At 45.2% G+C, this 23,257-nt stretch overlaps 1 long non-coding RNA gene across 1 annotated transcript in view; it reads left to right on the forward strand.

Annotated features, from left to right (window-relative positions):
* The window catches only part of LOC147732928 (uncharacterized), a 121,331-nt gene that overhangs the window by 59,625 nt on the left and 38,449 nt on the right, over positions 1 to 23,257 (forward strand). The window lies entirely within an intron of this gene.

Consider the following 23,257-nt stretch of genomic DNA (forward strand, 5'->3'; position numbering starts at 1 on the left):
GGCGCAATGAGGAGAAATGTATTGATTTCTACTTGTTTTCTTTTCCTCTTTCTTTGCGTGCTGCATTTTGCAGCACACATAGAAAGAGGAAATCACCTCTAATGGTTGTTTTTGTTCAGGAAGGGTTCCCTCCATGCGCATAAACAATCATTGAACTAATGACGTTTTTCAACTTCTATGTGGGCTGATGCAGCACACATAGAAGTTGAAAAACAGCATTTTCCAGATTGTTTTTGTGTAGGAAGGGAACCCTTCTTGAACAAAAACAATCTCCCCACGGTGCAAGGGTGCCTACGCCAGCGCATGGTAGCAGTTTGTGCACCAGAGCAGGGGGAAACACAAAGATGCAACATATTGTTGTAAATATGTCGCATCCCTATGCTTTGAAAGTGACTCAGTGTGGCACAGCCAAATGGCTTGCGGAACGCACTGAGTCACTCTCTTGTAAATCTGCCCCATATTATCTAACCTGGCTCTGGTTCAACAATGGGAGTGCAGTCCATCACTGGGACTGGGGTCCTACCTAGTTCCTGGACACAATGACAGGTTGTAGACCTAGTATCGGTGACTTGCACAACATCACCTACTTACATCTTGGCCATTTTTTTTATTTATTTAAAAAAATGCATTAGGACCAGGTTCTAGCACTCCAGGGATTTGCCCACAGATGGTTTGATCTATGTCTCTTCCCAGACCCCCAGTGCCTGATTTTCTAAGGTTAGGTCTATCCTTCAGGAGAAGGACCCACTTCTGTCAGGGTTCTCTAGCTAGAAGATATTCACTCTCAAACTATTCATATCAGGGATGAAGGATAAATACCCCAGCGGTAAATAACATCTTTCCTCCAAGCTATATCACAGACTGAGATATCCACCTCAACTAACTTATGGAAACCTACAGAACATACATACCACCATGTGTCTTGGGTTGGTTGCTAACAGCCAGTCCAGCACACCTGGTGTCATGTGAAGATAGTGGGCCAGGTTAAGAAATTGCCATTTAAATGCACTCATTCTTAGGTTGCCTTCTCTCACTAAACACAATCATATTTGACAAACATTCATTTGCGTGCACATATGGAATTCTTCATACTCATTTTGAAACACCATTTCGGAGGCATTATATCAAGTCACCTTGAGCATCCTGTACAAGGGCTAAGTTCAGCATGCAAGATGCTGGTATTTATTTCTGGCCTCTCAGCCACAGAACTATCATAATAGAATAAACAATAGCAGTCTGACTGGGATTGCAACATGGTAACATGGAGAATGTTATTATTTATATATTCAAGCCTGTGTTTATTCAGAGGAACATTTCGCCGGCATTGAGAGGTTGTTCAATGCCAGAATTCCAGCCAACTGATTCCTGTCACCCCATGCAAGGGATGCTCTCCTACTCTACACCAAGATGGGTAGCTTGCTGACATATACCGACAGGTAATGAGGAGTTAGATCACCCAGACAGGAATTTGGCAGATCTACTCACCTTAGACACAATATGGTAGAATGTGATATGTAGCAGTACTTGTATGCAAGCATATAGTTTTCAGAAACCTGTAAAATGGTTGAAACGTTCATCTTTCTCACCATTCTCGTAAAGCTAATAACATTATTCTGTTACCTTCTACTCATCATTGCAAAACACATATTTTAATCAAGTATCACAATGCTTCAATACATATTGAGCCCGTATGTTGTGTATTTCTTGTGTATCTCTTTGGGTATACATAAGTAACTAAGCAAAAGTGTTCTAGAATGTTACCATAATTTCCTTGGGGGATCAGGGTTGTCATGTTCTAATGTTACACACACATTTGTTACCCTGTGAGATAGGGGTACGGATGGTGCACTGTGAGATAGCATGAAAATTGGGCAAACATATCCTCAGGGGTGCTCAGAATCAGTCTTGCACCAGTCCAATGTCTATGTTGCCCAAAAAAGGTGCAGTTTTACTTGAGAAAGTGCATGTCATACGACATCTAGCCAACAACATTCTAGGTTAGGCTCTTATTTAATGTATCGTCTGAGCAGTTTTCTTTTTTTGTACCCATAGACCCCTACTCACTTCTTAACCGGATACGTCCGACAAAGGCTTGCGTTTCTATGAAATACCACAAAGCTAGATACCACATGTAGATACACTCAGCCCATCGGGACACGGCAAGCACACCACACATAGCGATCACGTGCTCATGACACTGGACATCTGGACACATACACACTGGCCCACGTTATCTCTCCCCGAGGTCAAGAGCCATCCGTGGCCTTATCAGATCCACATATGCTATTGACTTAGGACTAAGATGCTCTTTTGGAATATAGTTTATAAAACAACGGAGTCTGGTCCTGGGATGAGGGGGCAGCTGGACCAAATATATCATACAACAAAGAAAGTTGCTAGCCCTCTCAATCGTTTAGTCTCTGAAGGTTTTGAGACTACAAACAAAAATGAATCAATTGTTTGTAAGGGTAATTTTATTTAACCCTTTTGAACTTGTTTTGGTAGTATTTAACAATTTTATAGGCGAGAAGAACACTTTACAAAAAGCTTTACAAAACACAATAACACACATTTACAACTACTATACAATTAACATATATACAGTTAAACAAACAATTATGCACAAACTTCTTTTACAAAAGAATATAGTGATTATGTCCACAAAAAATTACTCTTTGCAAAATTTCAAACCACTACAATACCCACAAAGTGAAAGAATGGCAACAAGAATTGAATTTTTTGTTTAGCAGTCAATTCAGAGATACTGAATAATCCCTTCAGGGGCAGATATTTTATAGTGCCTGTCTGCCGTTTGCCGACGCGTTTCAAATCTGTAAAGAATCGCAGATTCTCCTCAGGGCTCTTTCATTGTAGTTGATCTATACAAATAAGAATATAAAGGAAGTTTGTTTTAATAAATTGGAATTAGACGCTTGTCAACCCCCTATGGTCGCTAAGAGTTACCAGACTAGTTACCTTCGTGAAAAGGCGGTATGGTCTTGTGGTCCAATTGTTCACGAGGGGCTGTGAGCCGCAGAAATTCAATATAACAGAAGATCAGTTCTGCAAAAAAATTAATTCACATGCTTACTAAACCACCCGGGGCAACACAGTGTGACTGACTCCAGACTTAAAGGGCACAAGTTTCCTACCTCTGTCTGTTATGACGGTAAGGCTGTGTCTAGATCCTTTCAGTGGCCAGTATAATTGCGATGATACCTGTAAGGCACAAACGTTGTGCTCAGTATTAGAATCGACTTTGACACCCTGGACTAGTAAGGTTTTGCGAGGGAGTGTTTGATGACATACCTATTGTTAGAAGGTAGAGCGGAGAACGTCGGTCGCCATGCCGTTTTCTCCTTATCGTTCTCTGTGTGAAGTTTTAGTCAATGGCGGGGACCAAGGTAAAATTCCTCCGCGATGTTCACAAAGGCGTATGTGTCAATCACGCTGGAATGAAAGGGGAGATTTCCTTAGTTTCGGGCTAAAGATGTTAAGTTTGCCATACCACGTATGGAGTCTCGCTTACACTCACCTCGCTCTTGCGTTGTCTGACCAGGAAATACGAACACTTTGGCAGCTGTGTGGCCGTGTGGGGCTCCTACATCATAGTGAACCATGCACTCGGCATTGTGGGTGTTGTAGTTCTTCAGGGTTGGATCGCGTGGAAAACTTTACAGCCGCGAAATTTCCGAAAGTGAATTCAACCCAGTTTGAGTGCTATTGAACTTGAGTATTAGATAGGCCTCCTTTCTCAATAGGATTTGTTCAATGTTGGTACCTGATTTTGGCTGGTTTATGCTGAATAGCACAGTCCATTTAAAATCATTTTCCCCATGTTGTTTATCAGAGAAATGTTGGACTAAGGGCGCAGTTAGAACTTTGTTTTTGATGCGTGACCTGTGCTGTGTCATACGCGTATTCACCTGTTGATTGGTCTTGCCTATGTAAATTTTGGAACAAGGGCAAATGAAGGCATAAACAACATTTTTCGTTCTGCAATTGGTGAAACCTGTGTGTGACCATGTTGTGTTGAGGTGTTGAAAAGTTTTACCCTCAATAGGTGTGTCGCACGCGATGCAATTACCACATCTATGGTGTCCTTCAATGGGTTTAAGACCCCATTGAGACAACAAGTCACTTTTTGGTTTGGCTATTCTTATGTCTGCACGGACTATTTGCTGGCCAATATTTTGATTTCTTTTAAAAGCAAATATTGGGCGGGGAATAGGTGTATCCAGTTCTTCGAGTAGATGCCAATGTTTTAGCACCATTTGACGTATTTTGTGGGTTTCTGCACAAAATGTCGTCACACAAACCAGGTTCTCGAGGTCACGCTTGATTTTGGTTTCAAGAAGGCATTCTCTGGGTGTGTAGCGTGCTCTCTTGAAAGAATGTTTCAATAATTTTTTGGGGCACCCCTCTTGAAGTTTTTTTGTCTGTGGCTTTCTTAAATAGGGAGGACTTTAAGGAGCCTCCAACATCTGTTATTTCCACATCAAGGAATGTCATTTTCACATTGCTGGAGTCAACAGAGAATTTTATGTCCCGGTGTCTGGTATTGAGCCACTGGTGAAAGTCACTCAACTCGGTGTGGCTCCCCTGCCACAGGAGCCACACGTCGTCGATGTAACGATACCAGTGCACAATATGATGTTTGAAAGGGTTATTTTCCTCCACGGATTTTTTCTCGTATTCGGCAATGTATAATACAGCCATTTCCGGAGCATAAGGGCACCCCATGGCGGTGCCCTTGATTTGCAAAAAGAAGTCATCATTGAAACGGAAGTCGTTTCTTTTGAGGCCACAGACAAAAATACCATACTCCACTATAACAGCACGCATCCTAGAAATTTGAGGGCTAATTTGCCGTACAGACAACTCCTGCGCATTAGGAGAAATTGTTCGGAGCTGGCACAATTCGACCAACATGGACAGAACTTCTGTGAGGAACTAACACAACGGGGGTACCCCAAAAAAATATTGAAACATTCTTTCAAGAGAGCACGCTACACACCCAGAGAATGCCTTCTTGAAACGAAAATCAAGTGTAACCTCGAGAACCTGGTTTGTGTGACGACATTTTGTGCAGAAACCCACAAAATACGTCAAATGGTGCTAAAACATTGGCATCTACTCGAAGAACTGGATACACCTATTCCCCGCCCAATATTTGCTTTTAAAAGAAATCAAAATATTGGCCAGCAAATAGTCCGTGCAGACATAAGAATAGCCAAACCAAAAAGTGACATGTTGTCTCAATGGGGTCTTAAACCCATTGAAGGACACCATAGATGTGGTAATTGCATCGCGTGCGACACGACTATTGAGGGTAAAACTTTCCAACACCTCAACACAACATGGTCACACACAGGTTTCACCAATTGCAGAACGAAAAATGTCGTTTATGCCATCATTTGCCCTTGTTCCAAAATTTACATAGGCAAGACCAATCAACAGGTGAATACGCGTATGACACAGCACAGGTCACGCATCAAAAACAAAGTTCTAACTGCGCCCTTAGTCCAACATTTCTCTGATAAACAACATGGGGAAAATGATTTTAAATGGACTGTGCTATTCAGCATAAACCAGCCAAAATCAGGTACCAACATTGAACAAATCCTATTGAGAAAGGAGGCCTATCTAATACTCAAGTTCAATAGCACTCAAACTGGGTTGAATTCACTTTCGGAAATTTCGCGGCTGTAAAGTTTTCCACGCGATCCAACCCTGAAGAACTACAACACCCACAATGCCGAATGCATGGTTCACTATGATGTAGGAGCCCCACACGGCCACACGGCTGCCAAAGTGTTCGCATTTCCTGGTCAGACAACGCAAGAGCGAGGTGAGTGTAAGCGAGACTCCATACGTGGTATGGCAAACTTAACATCTTTAGCCCGAAACTAAGGAAATCTCCCCTTTCATTCCAGCGTGATTGACACATACACCTTTGTGAACATCGCGGAGGAATTTTACCTTGGTCCCCGCCATTGACTAAAACTTCACACAGAGAACGATAAGGAGAAAACGGCATGGGGACCGACGTTCTCCGCTCTACCTTCTAACAATAGGTATGTCATCAAACACTCCCTCGCAAAACCTTACTAGTCCAGGGTGTCAAAGTCGATTCTAATACTGAGCACAACGTTTGTGCCTTACAGGTATCATCGCAATTATACTGACCACTGAAAGGATCTAGACACAGCCTTACCGTCATAACAGACAGAGGTAGGAAACTTGTGCCCTTTAAGTCTGGAGTCAGTCACACTGTGCTGCCCCGGGTGGTTTAGTAAGCATGTGAATTAATTTTTTTGCAGAACTGATCTTCTGTTATATTGAATTTCTGCGGCTCACAGCCCCTCGTGAACAATTGGACCACAAGACCATACCGCCTTTTCACGAAGGTAACTAGTCTGGTAACTCTTAGCGACCATAGGGGGTTGACAAGCGTCTAATTCCAATTTATTAAAACAAACTTCCTTTATATTCTTATTTGTATGGATCAACTACAATGAAAGAGCCCTGAGGAGAATCTGCGATTCTTTACAGATTCGAAATGCGTCGGCAAACGGCAGACAGGCACTATAAAATATCTGCCCCTGAAGGGATTATTCAGTATCTCTGAATTGACTGCTAAACAAAAAAATCAATTCTTGTTGCCATTCTTTCACTTTGTGGGTTTTGTAGTGGTTTGAAATTTCGCAAAGAGTGATTTTTTGTGGACATAATCACTACATTCTTTTGTAAAAGAAGTTTGTGCATAAACTGTATATATGTTAATTGTATAGTAGTTGTAAATATGTGTTATTGTGTTTTGTAAAGCTTTTTGTAAAGTGTTCTTCTCGCCTTTAAAATTGTTAAATACTACCAAAACAAGTTCAAAAGGGTTAAATAAAATTACCCTTACAAACAATTGATTCATTTTTGTTTGTAGTCTCAAAACCTTCAGAGACTAAACGATTGAGAGGGCTAGCAACTTTCTTTGTTGTATGATACTTTTGGAATATAGAGAACATTTTATTGTATCCTATGAACTCTAAAAATTGACTGTCAAAACTTTGCACACCGAGAGATTTAGAGCAGATGCATTCTGTCTAGGCTCTCCCAGACGCAGGGTTTAATTAAACCAACTTGTTCCTGTTTTGCCAAGCGTCTCTAGTCTTTTCATTTAATAAAAGTAAATTCATATTTGAGCAACATTACCTGCATGGTTGAGGCTCATTTAGGACAAAGGTATTCTATTCATGGGTTACATTCTCAGCAGCAAATTCCTGATCACGATTATTTCACACTTACACTGCAACTAACGCTCCAAATAACTATGCGGTTACTAGAAATACCATTAACATACCAAGATCATCAAAACTGGTTTGAAGGTGCCCTACCACACACTACAAAAGAAGTTAAACTAGGTCCCTTTAGTAGTGCGGGAGCAACATGGCCAGTGTTAGCAAGTTAAACACCACATCCAAACAGAGCGAATATGACAGCACTACAATTATGTAGTTTAGTCAGAATATATAGGAAGCTGACATAGTTAATTATGCGAACAATGACAACAAATCCTGCGAGGTCAGCTCAAACTGCACAACCACAATTAGTTACACTGGGCATCAGCCCACAATAAATGCAGTCATTCATAAAGTTCCCATCAGGTGGGAGGAAATTCCATTCTAGATTGCATAAAAAGCAAGTCTGATTGAAGCAGTGTTTCCTCATATGAGACTCCAGAATTTTTATAATTTGCTTGCCAATGAGGAAGGCTCCACATGTGAAAGACTGTGCCATTTGGGGTATAGTCTTTGCTGCAGTATATACCAAAACACACAGTGCACCCTCATTATCTGCTTTGCCAGGGATACGTAAACAGATCCAGAATGAGTGCAGGGAACCCCCTGCCCTGGATCTGGGGATGAAACTGAAGAGCAATTTTGCTGTAGTATCTGCCATTCTGTTAAGTAACATTAAAGGGGAAGCAGCAGCATTGGTGATACTCCAACAACTCACTGCATTGAGTCTGACAGAACAGGAGAGTGAGTTACCTAAAATTATCGAGGAAACCTACACAACAATAGGCTGAGATAATCTGGAGCCATACCTTATAAACCATAAATTAAGAGTAATTCTAAAAAGGATAACACAAAGCAAGCACATGATTCTTCTAAAAAGAAGTAGGATAATAGGAAACATAAAGAAAAGACTAAGGATCTGAATTAGATCTTGGCAGATGGGTTACTCCATCACAATGGTGATGGATATCCCGTCTGCTAATTTTATAAATCCCATAGGATATTATTTATTTATTTATTTATTTATTCATTTATTTATTTATGAGTTTTGTTGAGCGCGCAAATACCCAAAGGTGTCTCAGCGCTTAGGATAGAGTGATTGTATTGTAGGTGTTTATTGATTGAAAAGCCAGGGTTTTAGCTGTTTACGGAAGGTTATTAAGGATGTGGTAGTTTTAATTTGGTGTGGCAGGATGTTCCAAAGTTTGGACATAGTAATTGAGAAAGATCTGTCACCCCAGGATACTTTCTTTGTTTTTGGAACCGCTAAGAGGCTGGCAGTGGAGGACCGTAGTACACGTGCTGGTCTGTAGGGACATAGGGATTGTTTAAAAAAAGCAGGTCCTGATGCATGGATAGTCTTAAAAGCTATACATAAGGCTTTAAATTTAATTCTGAGTCTTACCGGTAGCCAGTGAAGCTGTCAGATTGTTTTAGAGATTGATTTAAACTTGGGTGTTCCTGTAATCAGTCTAGCCGCTGCGTTCTGTACCAGCTGTAGTTTGTTCATTATTTTTTCTTGAGCATTGACGAGCATTGATTGAGTCAATGCGTGATATCACCAGAGTGCTGACTAAGGTTTTTATTGTGCTTATGGGAAGGTAGGGGAGGAGTTTCCTGATCATTCTTATTGTTAAAAACGCGGAGGAGACCACCGCGTTAGCATGATGCATGAATAATAGTTTGTTGTCAAAAATCACCCCTAAGTTTCTAACTTTGGTGACCGGGGTAGGAGGTAGTCCAAGATCTTGTGGCCACCAAGTGGGGGACCAGGCCGGAGAGAGATTGCCAAAAACCTTTACCTCAGTTTTATCCGAGTTTAGTTTAAGGCAATTCTCGGTCATCCACTTGCTTATCGCAAGCATTCCAAGTTGGAAATTGCGGGCTACTTTCTGTCCGTTGTCATTAACCGCCAGGACAAGCTGAGTATCATCTGTGTATGATGTTAACGCTAGATGATGAGCTTTAATGATCCTCGCCAAGTCAGCCACATAGATGTTAAAGAGTGTCGGACTTAGCGAGGATCCATGGGGGACACCCCAAAGTACAACGAATGGTGATGATAAAAAGTTACCAAACAACACGGACTGCTCCCGGTTAGTTAGGAAGGAGGAAAGGAGTGAAATAGCACTTTTTGACATTCCTGTTGCCGTGACACGGTCGATCAGAGTAACATGATCAACCGTGTCGAAGGCCGCGGAGAGGTCAAGCAGTATAAGCACTGCAGCCCCCCCCACCATCTAGGATCATCCTGATTTCATCAGATGCTTTGATTAGGGCGGTTTCTCTGCCATGTCCCTTCTTAAATCCAAATTGCGAGTCGTTTAAGCAGTGATTGCGATCAATATATTCAGAAATCTGGACATTCATAATCTTTTCCACGATTTTAGCTGGAAATGGGAGACAGGCTATTGGCCTGGGGCTGGTGACGTTGGCGGGGTCAAGAGTGCTTTTTTTGATAAGTGGTTTAATTACAGTTTTTTTCCAGATGGAAGGGAAGACACCTGAACTAAGCATGGCGTTGAAAATTTAAGTGAATTTGTGACCGATGATTTCAGGCGATAGTTTGAATATAGAAGGGGGGCCAGGATTGTTAGGGGAGCCTTAGTTGATTGATGGGATTTATATTTAAGCAGATGGGATATCCATCACCATTGTGATGGGGTAACTCATCTGCCAAGATCAAAATCAGGCCCTATGTCACAGGGAAGATCTCCACCACAGGAGGCCACCGAGAAGAGCTATAAACGTTTATCTATTTCCTTCGGTATTTATTGGAAAAAGGCTCAGAGAGAGGAGGGCAGGTAGAGCATAGATCAGAGGAGTATGTGAAACCAAAGAAGAACTCACAACGTTCTTCTGGCTACATAATAAAAAAAAGGAAGATAAACCTGAACAGTCAAAGTCTCAATTCAAAAAGAAGGTAGCTGGACTGAAAGTGAAGCCTGGCACGGATATTGAGGACACTGCTTCTGAGTGGGAGTGGGCTCTGACCATGCTGGACAGCGAGGCAGAAGTCCCAACAGTTCACCGGAATCTGATGGATTGACTGGTGGCAGTAGATTGAGTTAATACATCCAGGTGGAAGCACAGGATACAAGGGTGAGTGTCCTGTATCGTTTATACAAGATGCAGCTTTAATTTGAGGAGGATGTACCGAGATACATTAATGTTTTCTTATGGGAGAATTTGTCATTCGGCTATGATATGCTCTTGGCCACCTGAATTCATGGTGGATTTCTCAGAAGGAGAAATTGTAATTTTTTTTTTCAGAACAAAATTTTATTGCAGTACCGACAAAAATACAAGTGGGACACCGTCCCGCATTACATCGCAGGACTAGCGAGCATACGTTGAAAGAAGATGAGTAGTCAGCACAAGCTGTAATAGGTTATACAGCCGCCCCCCCAACTCCCAACCAACCCCCCCCCGGGTCCCACCCATTCCCCTACACAGTGTCTGCAAAGTCTCAATGCACAAGAAAGTACAAAAAGTGTGTGCTCCCTGTCGCCCAGGGTCCAATAGTTTAAAGTTCTTCTCCAGCGTCCTGGGACTCAGGCGGCTCCAGCCACAACCCTCTATAGTCCGCCCATCTTTTCCATATCTTAAAATGTTTCCGGGGGCAACCCCTGGCCTCAAAGACTGGACGCTCCAGCCCCATACAAAAGTCCAATCCCCGTCTCCACACTTTCAGCAAGGGGGCCCTGGGGTCCTTCCAGGCCCGAGCTATATCCCGCTTGGCTACAGTGAGGCCCAAAACCAACAGATGACGTTTGTATATGTTGCCCCCCACCTGTTCCATGACATGCAGCAGGTCGAGCTGGGGCGTTCGGGGAAGGTCCCAGCCCAGAACCTCAGACAAGCAGTCCCATACACCCAGCCAGTATCTCGGCAGCCTCGCACAAGACCACATAGTGTGGATGAAGGTCCCCACCGCCCGTTCGCACCTCAAGCACTCAGGAGAGGCAATCAAACCTGCCCTCCACAGTCGTTCTCTGGTGAAGTAGGCTCTATGTAAGTATTTAAATTGGATAAAGCGTAAACGCATCGCAATGGCCGCCCCCCTCGGGGCCTCCAGGGCCTCCCTCCAGTCCTCTTCTTCAAGAGCTCCTACATCTTCCTCCCACACGGAGCGTAACCTATCAAGGGAGGAGGAGCAGTGTGTAACGAGGGTCTGATATATGTTAGAAATTTTCTTTTTCTCCAGTTCCCCCATAAACACCTTAGCTTCTAGGGGGCTGAACTCGGGCAGGGACTCCAATCCCACCAGAGATGGGGACACTGCATGTCGCAATTGTAAGTACCGAAAGAATTGGGTTTTGGGCATCACATATTCCTCACTCAAGGACTGGAAGGACTTGAGGGTAGTGCCCTTCATGACATGACCCAGTGTTGAAATGCCAATATCGTCCCAGCCCCCGAACCCCCGCAGGGATGCCAGCGCCGGTAGTTGCCCGTTGCGCCACACAGGGGTCTCCCTCGTCAATTTATTCCACCATCCCATGCGGCGCAGGGCCGCATGCCACACTCGGAAGACCACCTGGGTAACCATGGGGAGCCTCTTCCTGATACTCGCTGAATACAGGATGGTATGCACCGTGTCCGGTTCCATCAAGTACCGTTCAAGGGCATAGGTCGGGTCACTCCGGTTTCCGTACCACCAGTCATTGAGCACCAGTAAGTGTGACGCCTGATAGTATGACAAAATGTCAGAGGTGGCCAGGCCCCCACAGTACGTGGATATGAAGCAAGTGCGAAGGGCCACCCTCGCCACTCCCCCGGCCTGAGCGCAGCGTTCACCTAACGAAAACACTGCAGCGCTATGGGGTATGGGTGGTTTTGTAGTTGGTATAGGAGGCGCGGGAGGGCTACCATTTTAAAGATCGCCGACCGTCCGTAGATATTCAAAGGCATTCTGGACCAAGTCTTCATGTCCGACCGTACCCTGTCCCAAACGGGCACCACATTGCGCGCCCATGCCACACCTGGGACGTCTGTATGGAAAATGCCCAGGTATTTAAGGCCTCCCGCCGCCGTCTGCAGCATTGACGCCCACGGACCTAGTCTCGCACCACCCCCCAGCACCCACAGCGTAGACTTCTGCACGTTTAGATGTAAGCCCGACACTTCCCCAAAAATTCGCATTATCTCCAGGACTCTGGGCCCGGATCTATTGACGGCCGTGAGGAAGAAGAGGACGTCATCGGTGTATAGCGCAATGCGATCGGACGGACCCATCTCCCATTCCAGCCCCCAGAGCTGCGCGTCCATCCACACCCACGCCGCCAGGGGTTCTATAGCCAACGTGAACAAATATGGTGAGAGAGGGCAACCCTGTCTGGTGCCCCGTCCGATGGGAAAGGGTTTCGACACTGCCCCCGCCACTCTCACAGACGCTGTCAAGTCCGTATAAAGCAGGTGTAGGTATGAGAGGAAGCCAGGCCCCAGATTGAGGCGGGACAGAAGCGCCCGAAGATACACCCAGCTGAGAGAATCGAACGCCCTATCTATGTCGGCCAGGAGGAGCGCCGCCGGGATCCCAGCGGCCCGGGCCGTCTCCACCACCACCTGCGCGCGGCGAATATTGTGTCTCGTCGCGGCATAAACCCCGCCTGATCAGGGTGGACCAAGTTGGTGATATATGGGAGGAGGCGATTAGCCAATATCTTCGCCTCAAAATTTAACAGGGAGATCGGCCTGTATGAGGAGTGGTGTTCGGGGGTCTCCTGGGTTTGCAGAACACAACAATTTCGGCATGTCGCCAATCCGCTGGGAGGCGACCACACTCCCTAGCTGCCTCCAGCGCCAACCAATAGCGCCCCTCCAGCTGAAGATGAAAGGTTTTCATGAATTCACACGGGAACCCATTAGGTCCCGGGGCTTTGCCAGAGTTCAGCTCCCCAAGTGCCGTACCTAGCTCCTCCAAGGACAGGGGGAGATCCAGTCGGTCGCAGCCCTCATCCGAGAGCGCACGCGGCGGGAGATCCGCCAAAAACATGTCAATGTCCTCCGCAGGAAGGACCTCCCGGGGGGCATATAGATCCGCATAGTACTGTGCGAAGCTGGCCACTATGTCCTCAGGGGCCGACACTGGGTCACCTCGCACATCCCTAATACCCGGCAGGGACTGAGCCTGGAAGGTGTGCTGGCAGAGCCTGTAAAGCATGGGGCTGGATTTATCCCCCCATTGATAGATTCTGCTCTGCGTGGCCAGCCACAGCTGACGCGCCTCATTAAGTAACAGGGAAGTGTACGATCGCTGTGCCAACAGAAGCTGCCCCACTGCCTCGCCAGTGTCCCCCATAGCGCAGTCTCTCTCCAGATCCAGCACTCGCTCCGCTGCCTCCGCCACCTCTCTCTGACGGGCTCTGCGGGCCCCCGCTCACCAGGCGATGTCCACCCCTCAGAGCACCTGCTTCAGCGCCTCCCACTGGGTGGCGGCGTCCACCTCAGGCCCATCGTTTTCCTCCCAGTAATTAGATATGGCTTTACGAAGATGTGATCGATAACGATCTTGTTGCAGGTGCAATGGCAGTCTGGCGCCATCGGAAGGGCTGTCGCCTCTTGTCTAACGAGAGGTCCAGGGACACAGGGGAGTGGTCCGAGATACCACGAGGAAGCACAGCCGTAGAAGCAACCCTCGCCATCCAGGGGGCCGGCACGAACAGATAATCTAATCTGGAAAAGGATTTGTGCACTGCCGAAACATAGGAGTATTCGCGGCTCAGCGTGTGCTGGTAGCGCCAGGAGTCAACCCAACCCATGCCCCGCGCCAGGCCACAAAGCTTTGTCGGTGCTGCCGCTGGGAGTTCCCCTCCAGGCCTGTACCGATCCATCCGTCCATCCATCACATCATTCCAGTCTCCCTCCACAATCGCCAGCACATCCGGGATATCGGCCCACACCTCAAATAGCTTCTCAATGAGCGCCTCCTGCAGTGGGGTCGGGGCATGCACACTACCAAAGACCATCGGCTCATCCCAAACCATACCCTTAACAAACACAAATCTGCCATGGGCATCAATCCATTGTGTCTCATGTACATAAGATAGTCTACGGTGAACCAGGACCTCCACCCCTCGGGACCCCCTCACAAAGCCTGCATGAAACACTTGTTGATAGCCATATCTCTGCAAACTGAGGGTCTTGGTGCGCTGGAGGTGTGTCTCCTGTAAGAGGAGAACATCAGCCCTTTCCCTTTTCCCCAGCCGCAGCACCGCCCCACGCTTTATTTTATCCAGCATCCCCCGGACATTCCAACTCACCACTCGCATCAGCGTCTGCGGAAGGCCCGATCTCTGGGCGTCAACCATTGTCAATGGGGAGAAAAAATCAAAAGCCTGGGCATTCGGAGGCACACACACATACATTTCAAGTGCCGAAGCAGCACAGACATTGTGTCAAACGTATCCACCCCCCAAACCACCCTTCTCCCCCTCCCCCACCGCCCACCCCACCCAACAACCCCCACTTCACCCCCAACCCCCGCCCCATCCCCCACCTGCCCCCCAAACGAACCCCCCAGCTTCCTACGTCCCCCACCCCAACACCTCATAGAACACTGAAGCATCTGTCGCGGCATGGGCAACCTCGGGCCCAAAACATAGCGCCCAAGGCCAACCATACCAATGGATCCCAAAACCCCCTAAACTAAGAACTCCCCCCTTCCCCCTAACAACTCCCACTCACGTAGGAGGCAGGTAGCCCCTATAGTAGAGCTCCCCGAACCCCTCTCACAGCCCCATCAATCGTTAGAATAACCAATGAAATATGGCAATATACTCAGCGTTCGGTCGTCAGTCAATCAAAACATAGGTGGACCGTTCCCTTCTGCAGGGGCATCTGGTATCCATAGGTGGGCAAGGCCCCACACCGTCTCTCAGCTACCCCTTCCTGAGTGGTCTGAGTCAGTAGGCGCAGCAAACCGAGACCCACTGCAAGAGGCAGTGCGCTTCCGACATCTGGACTTCCTGTTCTTCTTGCTTCGGGCGTTCTGGTCTGCGATGAATCACTTGTGTGTCCCGGACCAAGGCCCGGTTGAGCATGGGGCCTGACCCTCACCGTTTCATCCGTCCACCTGAAGACGTCCTCCGGCGTATCAAAAAAGTGAGTCCGGGATTGAAAGACCACTCGTAGGCGGGCCGGATAGAGTAAGGAATATTGAATCTTCAGGCCCCTAAGTTTCGCCTTGGCGGCCAGAAAAGAGTGCCGCTGTTGCTGTACAATTCTGGTGTAGTCGGGGAAGATCATGATTTTTTGGCTTTCAAAGAGGAGGGAGTCCTTGGCCCTCGCCTCCCGCAGAATAGTGTCCCTGTCGTGAAAGTTTAGGATTCTAGCGATCACCGGCCTGGGCCGCTCTCCCGCTGGCGGCTTCTGAGTCAGGGCCCGGTGGGCGCGCTCAATCATAAAGCAGCGAGATAGGACATCCGGGGGGAGCCAGGTCTCCAGCCACTGGGATAGAAATCGTTCCATGTTGCCCTTTTCACAGCCCTCCGGAAAACTTACAAAGCGAAGGTTGTTCCTGCGCGCCCGCCCTTCGGCATCCTCCACGCGGAGCGCCAGGCCCTTCTGGATATTCTCCATCGCCGCCATTTTCTGCCACAGGGTCCCGACATCGTCTTCCACCACTGAGATCCTAGACTCGGCCTCCGTGATCCGCGCCACAACATTGCGCAGGTCTTGTCTCAGGAGGGTCACATCTGCCCCAACAGCCCCAATCTTGGCATCCAACATGTCCCGTGATTGGGTAATCGGCGCCATCAGCGCCGCGTTGTCTGGCCCCGACCCCTGGCCACCGTGCGCACCAGGACCTCCGCTTGGTTCCGTGAATTTGTCGATGGGTCCCTGCTTTGCAAGGCCCACCCCCCCCTCTGGTCATGGCCAAGGCTCGCTCTGGCACCACTGTCCTCAAAATAGCGGCACATCCTCTCCGCGGGGCAACCCACACCTCCAACAGCAGCCAAGGGTATTGCGCTGGTCCGCTATCCCACCTGCTGGCACACGCCTCGCACACACCGCTGTCGTCTGCACCGGGGGGGGGTCGAGTCCCAGAGTGAGCGAAACCCACCAGGGACACCTCTCTCTACGGGCTCCACTGCCTCTGATTATAGACGCCCGCCTCGTGGTCCTCCAAGTCCATTCAGGGGTATCCCAGGCCCACAGTTAGGTCCAGCAGTGCGCTCAGGGCCACAGCGTGGAAGTAAGCCAGTCTCACCGGACCCTTCACCCCACGACCAGTCAAGCCAATGGGGGGGGGGCACTCACTGTTCTCGTCCACCGCCGTAGGGTCAGCTCCAGGTCTACACCAGGTCAGCTGGCGCGCCTCTCTAGGCATGGACACGGGCCCCTCCGGCTCTTCCCACAGGCCTCCAGACTACAGCCCCAAGGTGCACAGCTGTGACACACCCAGCGATCCAGACCAGGCGCTTTACCAGACCCTCCTGCACCTCAGGTCCCACTGCGTCCGCTCCCCCGTCCGAGAGCAAATGCCGGTTCCACCGGGCGGGGATCGCCAAACTCGAGGCCCCGGCTCCCCCAAGGCCAGGCAGGCCGCAGCTCCTCACCGGCGGTTTCCAGGCACCAAACTCCTCCGCCGCCGCAGCATAGGCGGTCAGGGGGCCCCCCTCGTTGCACCGCTGGTATCAGGCAGCCCTGAGCTCGGGCAGAAGGATTACGCCTCCGGCTCTCGCGCGCGCCCCCGGACTCGGGTGCTCCAAAATCGAGGCCCCGGCTCGCCGTACGGGATTAGGCCGCCTGCAGCTTCGGCTGGTTTCGCGGTTCTGGGTGGTCCCAGAGCGCTGCCTCCAGCACCGGATGATGCCCAACACCGTCCGCCACAATTGCCCCTCAAGCAGTGTGCTGTTTGGGTCCGGGGTTCCAGGATAACCAGTCGGATAAGTATCGGGCCGGCGGGAGCTCTAGAAAGCTGCGTCCGCCATCAACGCCCGCTAAGCCATGCCCCCGAGAAATTGTAATTTTGCCTGATTTTTCTGACATTGTGCCAGAGGCAGTTAATCATTCGGATCACTGACATAATATCGAGTACAAAAATATAGACATTAAAAATATCGAGTTTGAAATATCGACTACAAAAATATCGAAATCCTATCTACAAACAGGTAAGTACAAAAATATTGAATCAAAAATATCGTTTAAAAATAATATAGTTAGTGAAAATATCAAATTTTTGTAAATGTCTTAAAAGTAATTTAAAATAAATAAAATATTAAAAAATATTTAACTAAAACATACTTAAAAATACTTAACCTTAAAATTATAAAATAATTAATTTAAGTTAAAAAAAAACAATTTTATTTTTTAAAACATAAATATATATATTCACATGATATTAATTTAAAAAAACAATATTTTTACCGTAGGATAGCGTAGGGGTAAAAATGACTATTCCCACTCCAAAAGTGCAACAGTAGAGAAAGCGTTGGATAGCGTAGGGGTAAAAATTACTATTCCCACTCCAGTGAGTGCAACAATAGGGAAAGCTTGGATAGCGTAGGGGTAAAAATTACTATTCCCACTCCAGTGAGTGCAACAGTAGGGAAAGCGTTGGATAGCGTAGAGGTAATAATTACTATTCCCACTCCAGTGAGTGCAACAGTAGGGAAAACGTTGGATAGTGTAGGGGTAAAAATTACTATTCCCACTCCAGTGAGTGCAACAGTACGGAAAGCGTTTGATAGCATAGGGGTAAAAATTACTATTCCCACTCCAGTGAGTGCAACAGTAGGGAAAGCGTTGGATAGCCTAGGGGTAAAAATTACTATTCCCACTCCAGTGAGTGCAACAGTAGGGAAAGCGTTGGATAGCGTAGAGGTAAAAATTGCTATTCCCACTCCAGCGAGTGCAACAGTAGGGAAAGCGTTGGATAGCGTGGAGGTAATAATTACTATTCCCACTCCAGTGAGTGCAACAGTAGGGAAAGCGTTGGATAGCATAGGGGTAAAAATTACTATTCCCACTCCAGTGAGTGCAACAGTAGGGAAAGCGTTGGATAGAGTAGGGGTAAAAATTACTATTCCCACTCCAGTGAGTGCAACAGTAGGGAAAGTAAATACTTCATATATTATTTAAAAATATATATATATTAACATCTATAAAAAATTAATTAAAAGTAATTACCAATTTAATATAATATAATAGTTAATCAATTAAAATTACAAATAAACATTAATTATTACAATTAATTACCTATTAATACAAATTAATTACAAATTAACAATTAATCAATTAGCAATTAAAAATTAATTACCAATTAATTCAACATAAATACCAATAAATAAATTAAATTATTTAAATAATTATAATTAAATTACTTCCCACCCTATTCCCCTATAAACCCGAAACCCGCTACGGAAAATAAATTAGTAAAATTAACATTATTATCAATTAAGTAAAATTAATTGCCAATTAAAATTTAATTAATTACCCCCAAAAAATTAATTAACAACTAATTCAAAATAAATACCAATAAATGAATTTAAATATTTAATTAATTATAATTAAATTACTTCCCAACCTATTCCCCTATAAACCCACAACCCGCTACAGAATTAAATTACGCAAAAATAAAATTACATAAAATTCATTACTTAAAATATATTATAACATAAATATACACTTTTCACACATATACTAACATACAAAACACTATAAAACATTTGATATTATTAAAAATTCGATAATTTTAATAAACCATATTATATACTTCAATATTTTGACTTTCTATATTTATAAAATTCGATATTACATTACTTACCTTAAAAAGGATATTTTTGATGAATATATTCTGTCCATTCGATATTTTGTCCATTCTATATTTTGAAGTCGATATTTAGTTCATTCGATATTTTGAAGTCGATATTTTGTCTGTTTACCAATCATTCATATGCCAAGGTGTGGGCTTTAGCGCTAGCTCCTGCGTTATACTGCAACGATGTGGGGTGGGATGATGGTTTACCTTACCATGTCATACCAGTGAGGTCAAAGATAATATCCCATTAAAAAGAGGCTAAACAACAAGTTAGAGAGATGATTGAATACCAAGGTGCAATAGAAAGTTGCACCTCCCCTATAACTAATCCTTTGTTTCCAGTAATGAAAACTGACCATTCATATCATCTAGTATTAGATCACAGACACCTGAACACAGCTACATGTACATTTGTTGTACAAAACATGCATTTTGTAGCACTAATGAACAACATAGTACAAAAGAAATACATAACCACACTAGATATTTCAAACTGATTTTTTTACCAAATTATAGTGCCTGGAAGCAGGTATTTGACTGCATTTAGCATGCTCGGATCTCAAAAGCACTACCCTAGTTTGCCTCAAGGGCATAAGAACAGCTCAAAGTAGTTTTCAGTCTGTGTTACAGAACTTTTGTATGAATTTGATGACCAGGCATTTCCCTATGTCAATGTCTTATATTTGACAGATGATTTCTACACATGTGAGAAGAGTGGATCGGATAGTTTTGGGATTTCACATGGGATACAAATTCAACTTAAACAAATAAAAACTAGCCCACTTCAATATCCTATTTTTAGGTTATGAGCTGCCAAGTGAAGGCAAAAGCCTAGCCACATATTTCCTTGAGAAGTATGCACTTCAACAACGACAGAACACCTAAAAGAAACTCCAATCCATATTGGGCTGTTCTGAATTTTGGCAGAACCTACATTACAGATTATGTGTAATGGGTAAAACCATTCTACGGCTTGAAATGTCCAGACTTCTCAAGTACACATTGGGCTATTGAACACACACAACTTTTACATTCAGTACAAGCTGACAGGCTAGCTTCAACACACTTACACACAAGTGTAAACACAACGCCCCTGGTGGTCCGTATCACTGCGGGTCCATCAGGGTAAACTTACATTACATTCAATGAGGGAGAAATTGTATCAATTGCATATGAATCACATTTATACACTAATGCTGAGATGAGTTTAATACCAACAGAAAAGATTCTGATGGTGCTGCATACTGCTATAGTAAGAGAAAGATCTTTAGCTCAAGGAAAATGCATCACTGTCATGACTTCAGTTCCAGCCCTTTAAGCTGTCACAAAGGCAAGCGTACCTAACACTAAGACTTTACATCCACAATAGATACAGTGGACCAGCTCTCTCTCTGCAACAGATGTAGACTACAGGTTTGATTTTAAACAATACAAACACAGGCAAACCTACAATACACAAAATGAATACCTTCTGCCTATCGAAGTCATGCCTCTAGATTAGTATGATTAAATCATCCAAAATTTATACTAACGTTTCTGCACAGCCTGCCGTAGGGACAAAACATCAATACTTTGCAGTGCGCGCCGTTGCTAAGATTATAATTGAGGATGGTGAATTCCACCCTCGCGAGACCTACACGCAGTCACTAGGTGATTTCACATTGCAGATGGCAGACCTTAGGGCTCTAATTCTGGCACTGGAGACTGCGGATACCCTGTACTGATTGTGTGTGATTCATATTATTGTGTCCAGTCTTACAACGAGTACTTATACTACTGGAGCAAGAATGGATTCATTATTATAACTTTGTTCGGTCATTACGACCATTAAAGTGCAAGTGCTTACAGTACAATGAACCAACATTTTACCCGAGATAAAACATCATTGACTGGTACACATATGTTTAAAAAATATTAAGTCATCGCTAATGTAATGAGATCACTTTTAAAAGAATAATATCTATTATTATTTTTAAAACATATACCACATTTTTAAAAAAAATCCGCAATCTATCCAAATAGGATTGGTTTACAGATTATAACAATACATGGCTGTTACAACGCATGCAGTAACTCTCTGTAGGACAGTTATAAAAAGCAGACTATCGAGTCTTGCACGCAAACCTTCATATAATCCACATTTTACCAAAAAACTTTGCAACACCACATGCTACAAAAGGCCTACAATCTGATTTTAGGATGTGGAGCGCTTCTTGGTGGCAGAGGGTTCCTAACAACCTGCAAACAGTGGTAAACCACTGGTGTTTTGGGAAATTATAGAGAGGACAAGCAAAAAAGATGTGGCCAATTGTTTTGATCGTTGCGGAGCAGCCCGGTCAATGCTGTGAAGTAGACAGGGGTTGGCGCCAAGCAGCTGTGAAGGAATTCACAGGGAGACAACCTAGTCTGAACAGAATATAGAGTTTTCTATCCTGCAGGATGGTTATATAATGCAAGTTGGCCTCAAAGGTGCTTTGCATTTTGAATTCCATGAATTCTATCGTAAGGCGACCCACTGATGATTGTGCAACAAAAGATTGTGCTACCCAACTCCAGTATTGCGTTTTAACCACTTCTTTGCCAGGCAATTGGCCTACATCTCTAGTTCCCCAAAGCTTCCCAGGCCTATTGTTGTTAATAGTGATATAACTTAATTATTCTTTTTGAAGTGATCAAGCCTGGAAACCTCATCAAGCGCTGCTATATAATGGAAAATCTTGTGGGTTAGCCTAAGACGCAACCAAAATAATAAGGGGCGCACCCTAGCTTTGTCCACAATAGTGCGTCTATCCATATCTAATCGCAAAGGATGGAGTGGTGTGCTCTGGGGGAATAAAAATATAGGGGCATATTATCAAGGGGGTTTATCTCCGCTTTTTTGGCTTTAAAAGCCAAGAAAGCGGAGATAAAATTATCTCCCTATTACCAAGCTGTCGCTAACACCAGTTAGTGACAGCTAATAGGAGATAGCGACCATCTTGGGCCCCGCTTTGCATGTCAGTGATATTTATCACTAATGACATGCAAAGTGGGCGTGCCAAGATGTTAGCGACTGGAAACAGTCCCTAACATTGCTATCTCCTATTACCAACTTTTGGAGATATTCGTGCTAAGCGCGAATATCTCCAAAAGCTAACACCTGCCCTGAGCAGTTCTTAGCCATGTTATCCAATGGGAGGTGGATAACATGGCTAAGAGCATTTGCTCGATAATGCATGAATATCGCTGACTTTTCAGCGATATTCATGCATTCTGGCCGTTTTTTATCGCATTTGCGATAAACCTTGCTAATAGCAAGGTTTATCTGCGATAAAAATCGCTGATGTGCGGCGATAATTTTTGTCTCTAAACAAGTTAGAGACAAAAATTATCGCTAGTTGTTGGTAATATGCCCCATAGATCTTAAATATGTGTTTTCAGTAGTAAGCAAACTTTTAATAAGCAAACTTTTAGTATTTTTAAATCCCCAGAGTTCGGCCCTTATAGAGGGCAGAACTCACTACCTTCTGCTCATAGATCTACAAGGGGGCAGGTATTGGCCTGGTTTAGGAAGTTCTATGTTCCCAAATTGGCACCCCAATGGTCTGTCTCTGCTGGAGTTTCTGCTTCGAAATGTGATCTTTCAATACCATTTTCTCGGATAGGGTAAAAGCCAAATATTCAAAGGTAGCCACTCTCTCAAGTGGTATTCCCCCAGTAGTATTTTTCCCTTGAATGTTCTATTTGGATTCATTAACAAACGTTTAGTTTTCAAGGTATTAACCTCGAGACCTCTTCGATCACAAAAGGCCTTGAAATGATTCAAGAGCAATTGCAGACCACTGGGCATTTTGGACACTATCAATGTGCCATCTGCAAACAGAAGAGTAGTCACCTTTACTCCCCCCAGCACCGGGGCATCCGCTGGAACATCTACTAAGTATGGGACAACGCCATTAATAAGTAATGAGAACAGGGTGAGGACTAGCACACACCCCTGTTTGACCCCCTTTCCACACTGATCGGTTCCAACAACTGCCCCATATCTCCCAAACGGACCCTGGCGTAGTAGCACTCATGAAGTCGGACAACCAACGCCAGGAACTCTGGGGGAAGGCCCAGTTCCTGCAGGACACACCACAACTTGCACCTGGCGATGAGATCAAAAGCAGACTTCAGATCAATAAAAGCAACCATCGATCAGACTGATGGGCCT

Source organism: Lissotriton vulgaris, chromosome 2_1 (assembly GCF_964263255.1).
Source record: "Lissotriton vulgaris chromosome 2_1, aLisVul1.2, whole genome shotgun sequence".
Classification (NCBI taxonomy): Eukaryota; Metazoa; Chordata; class Amphibia; order Caudata; family Salamandridae; genus Lissotriton; species Lissotriton vulgaris.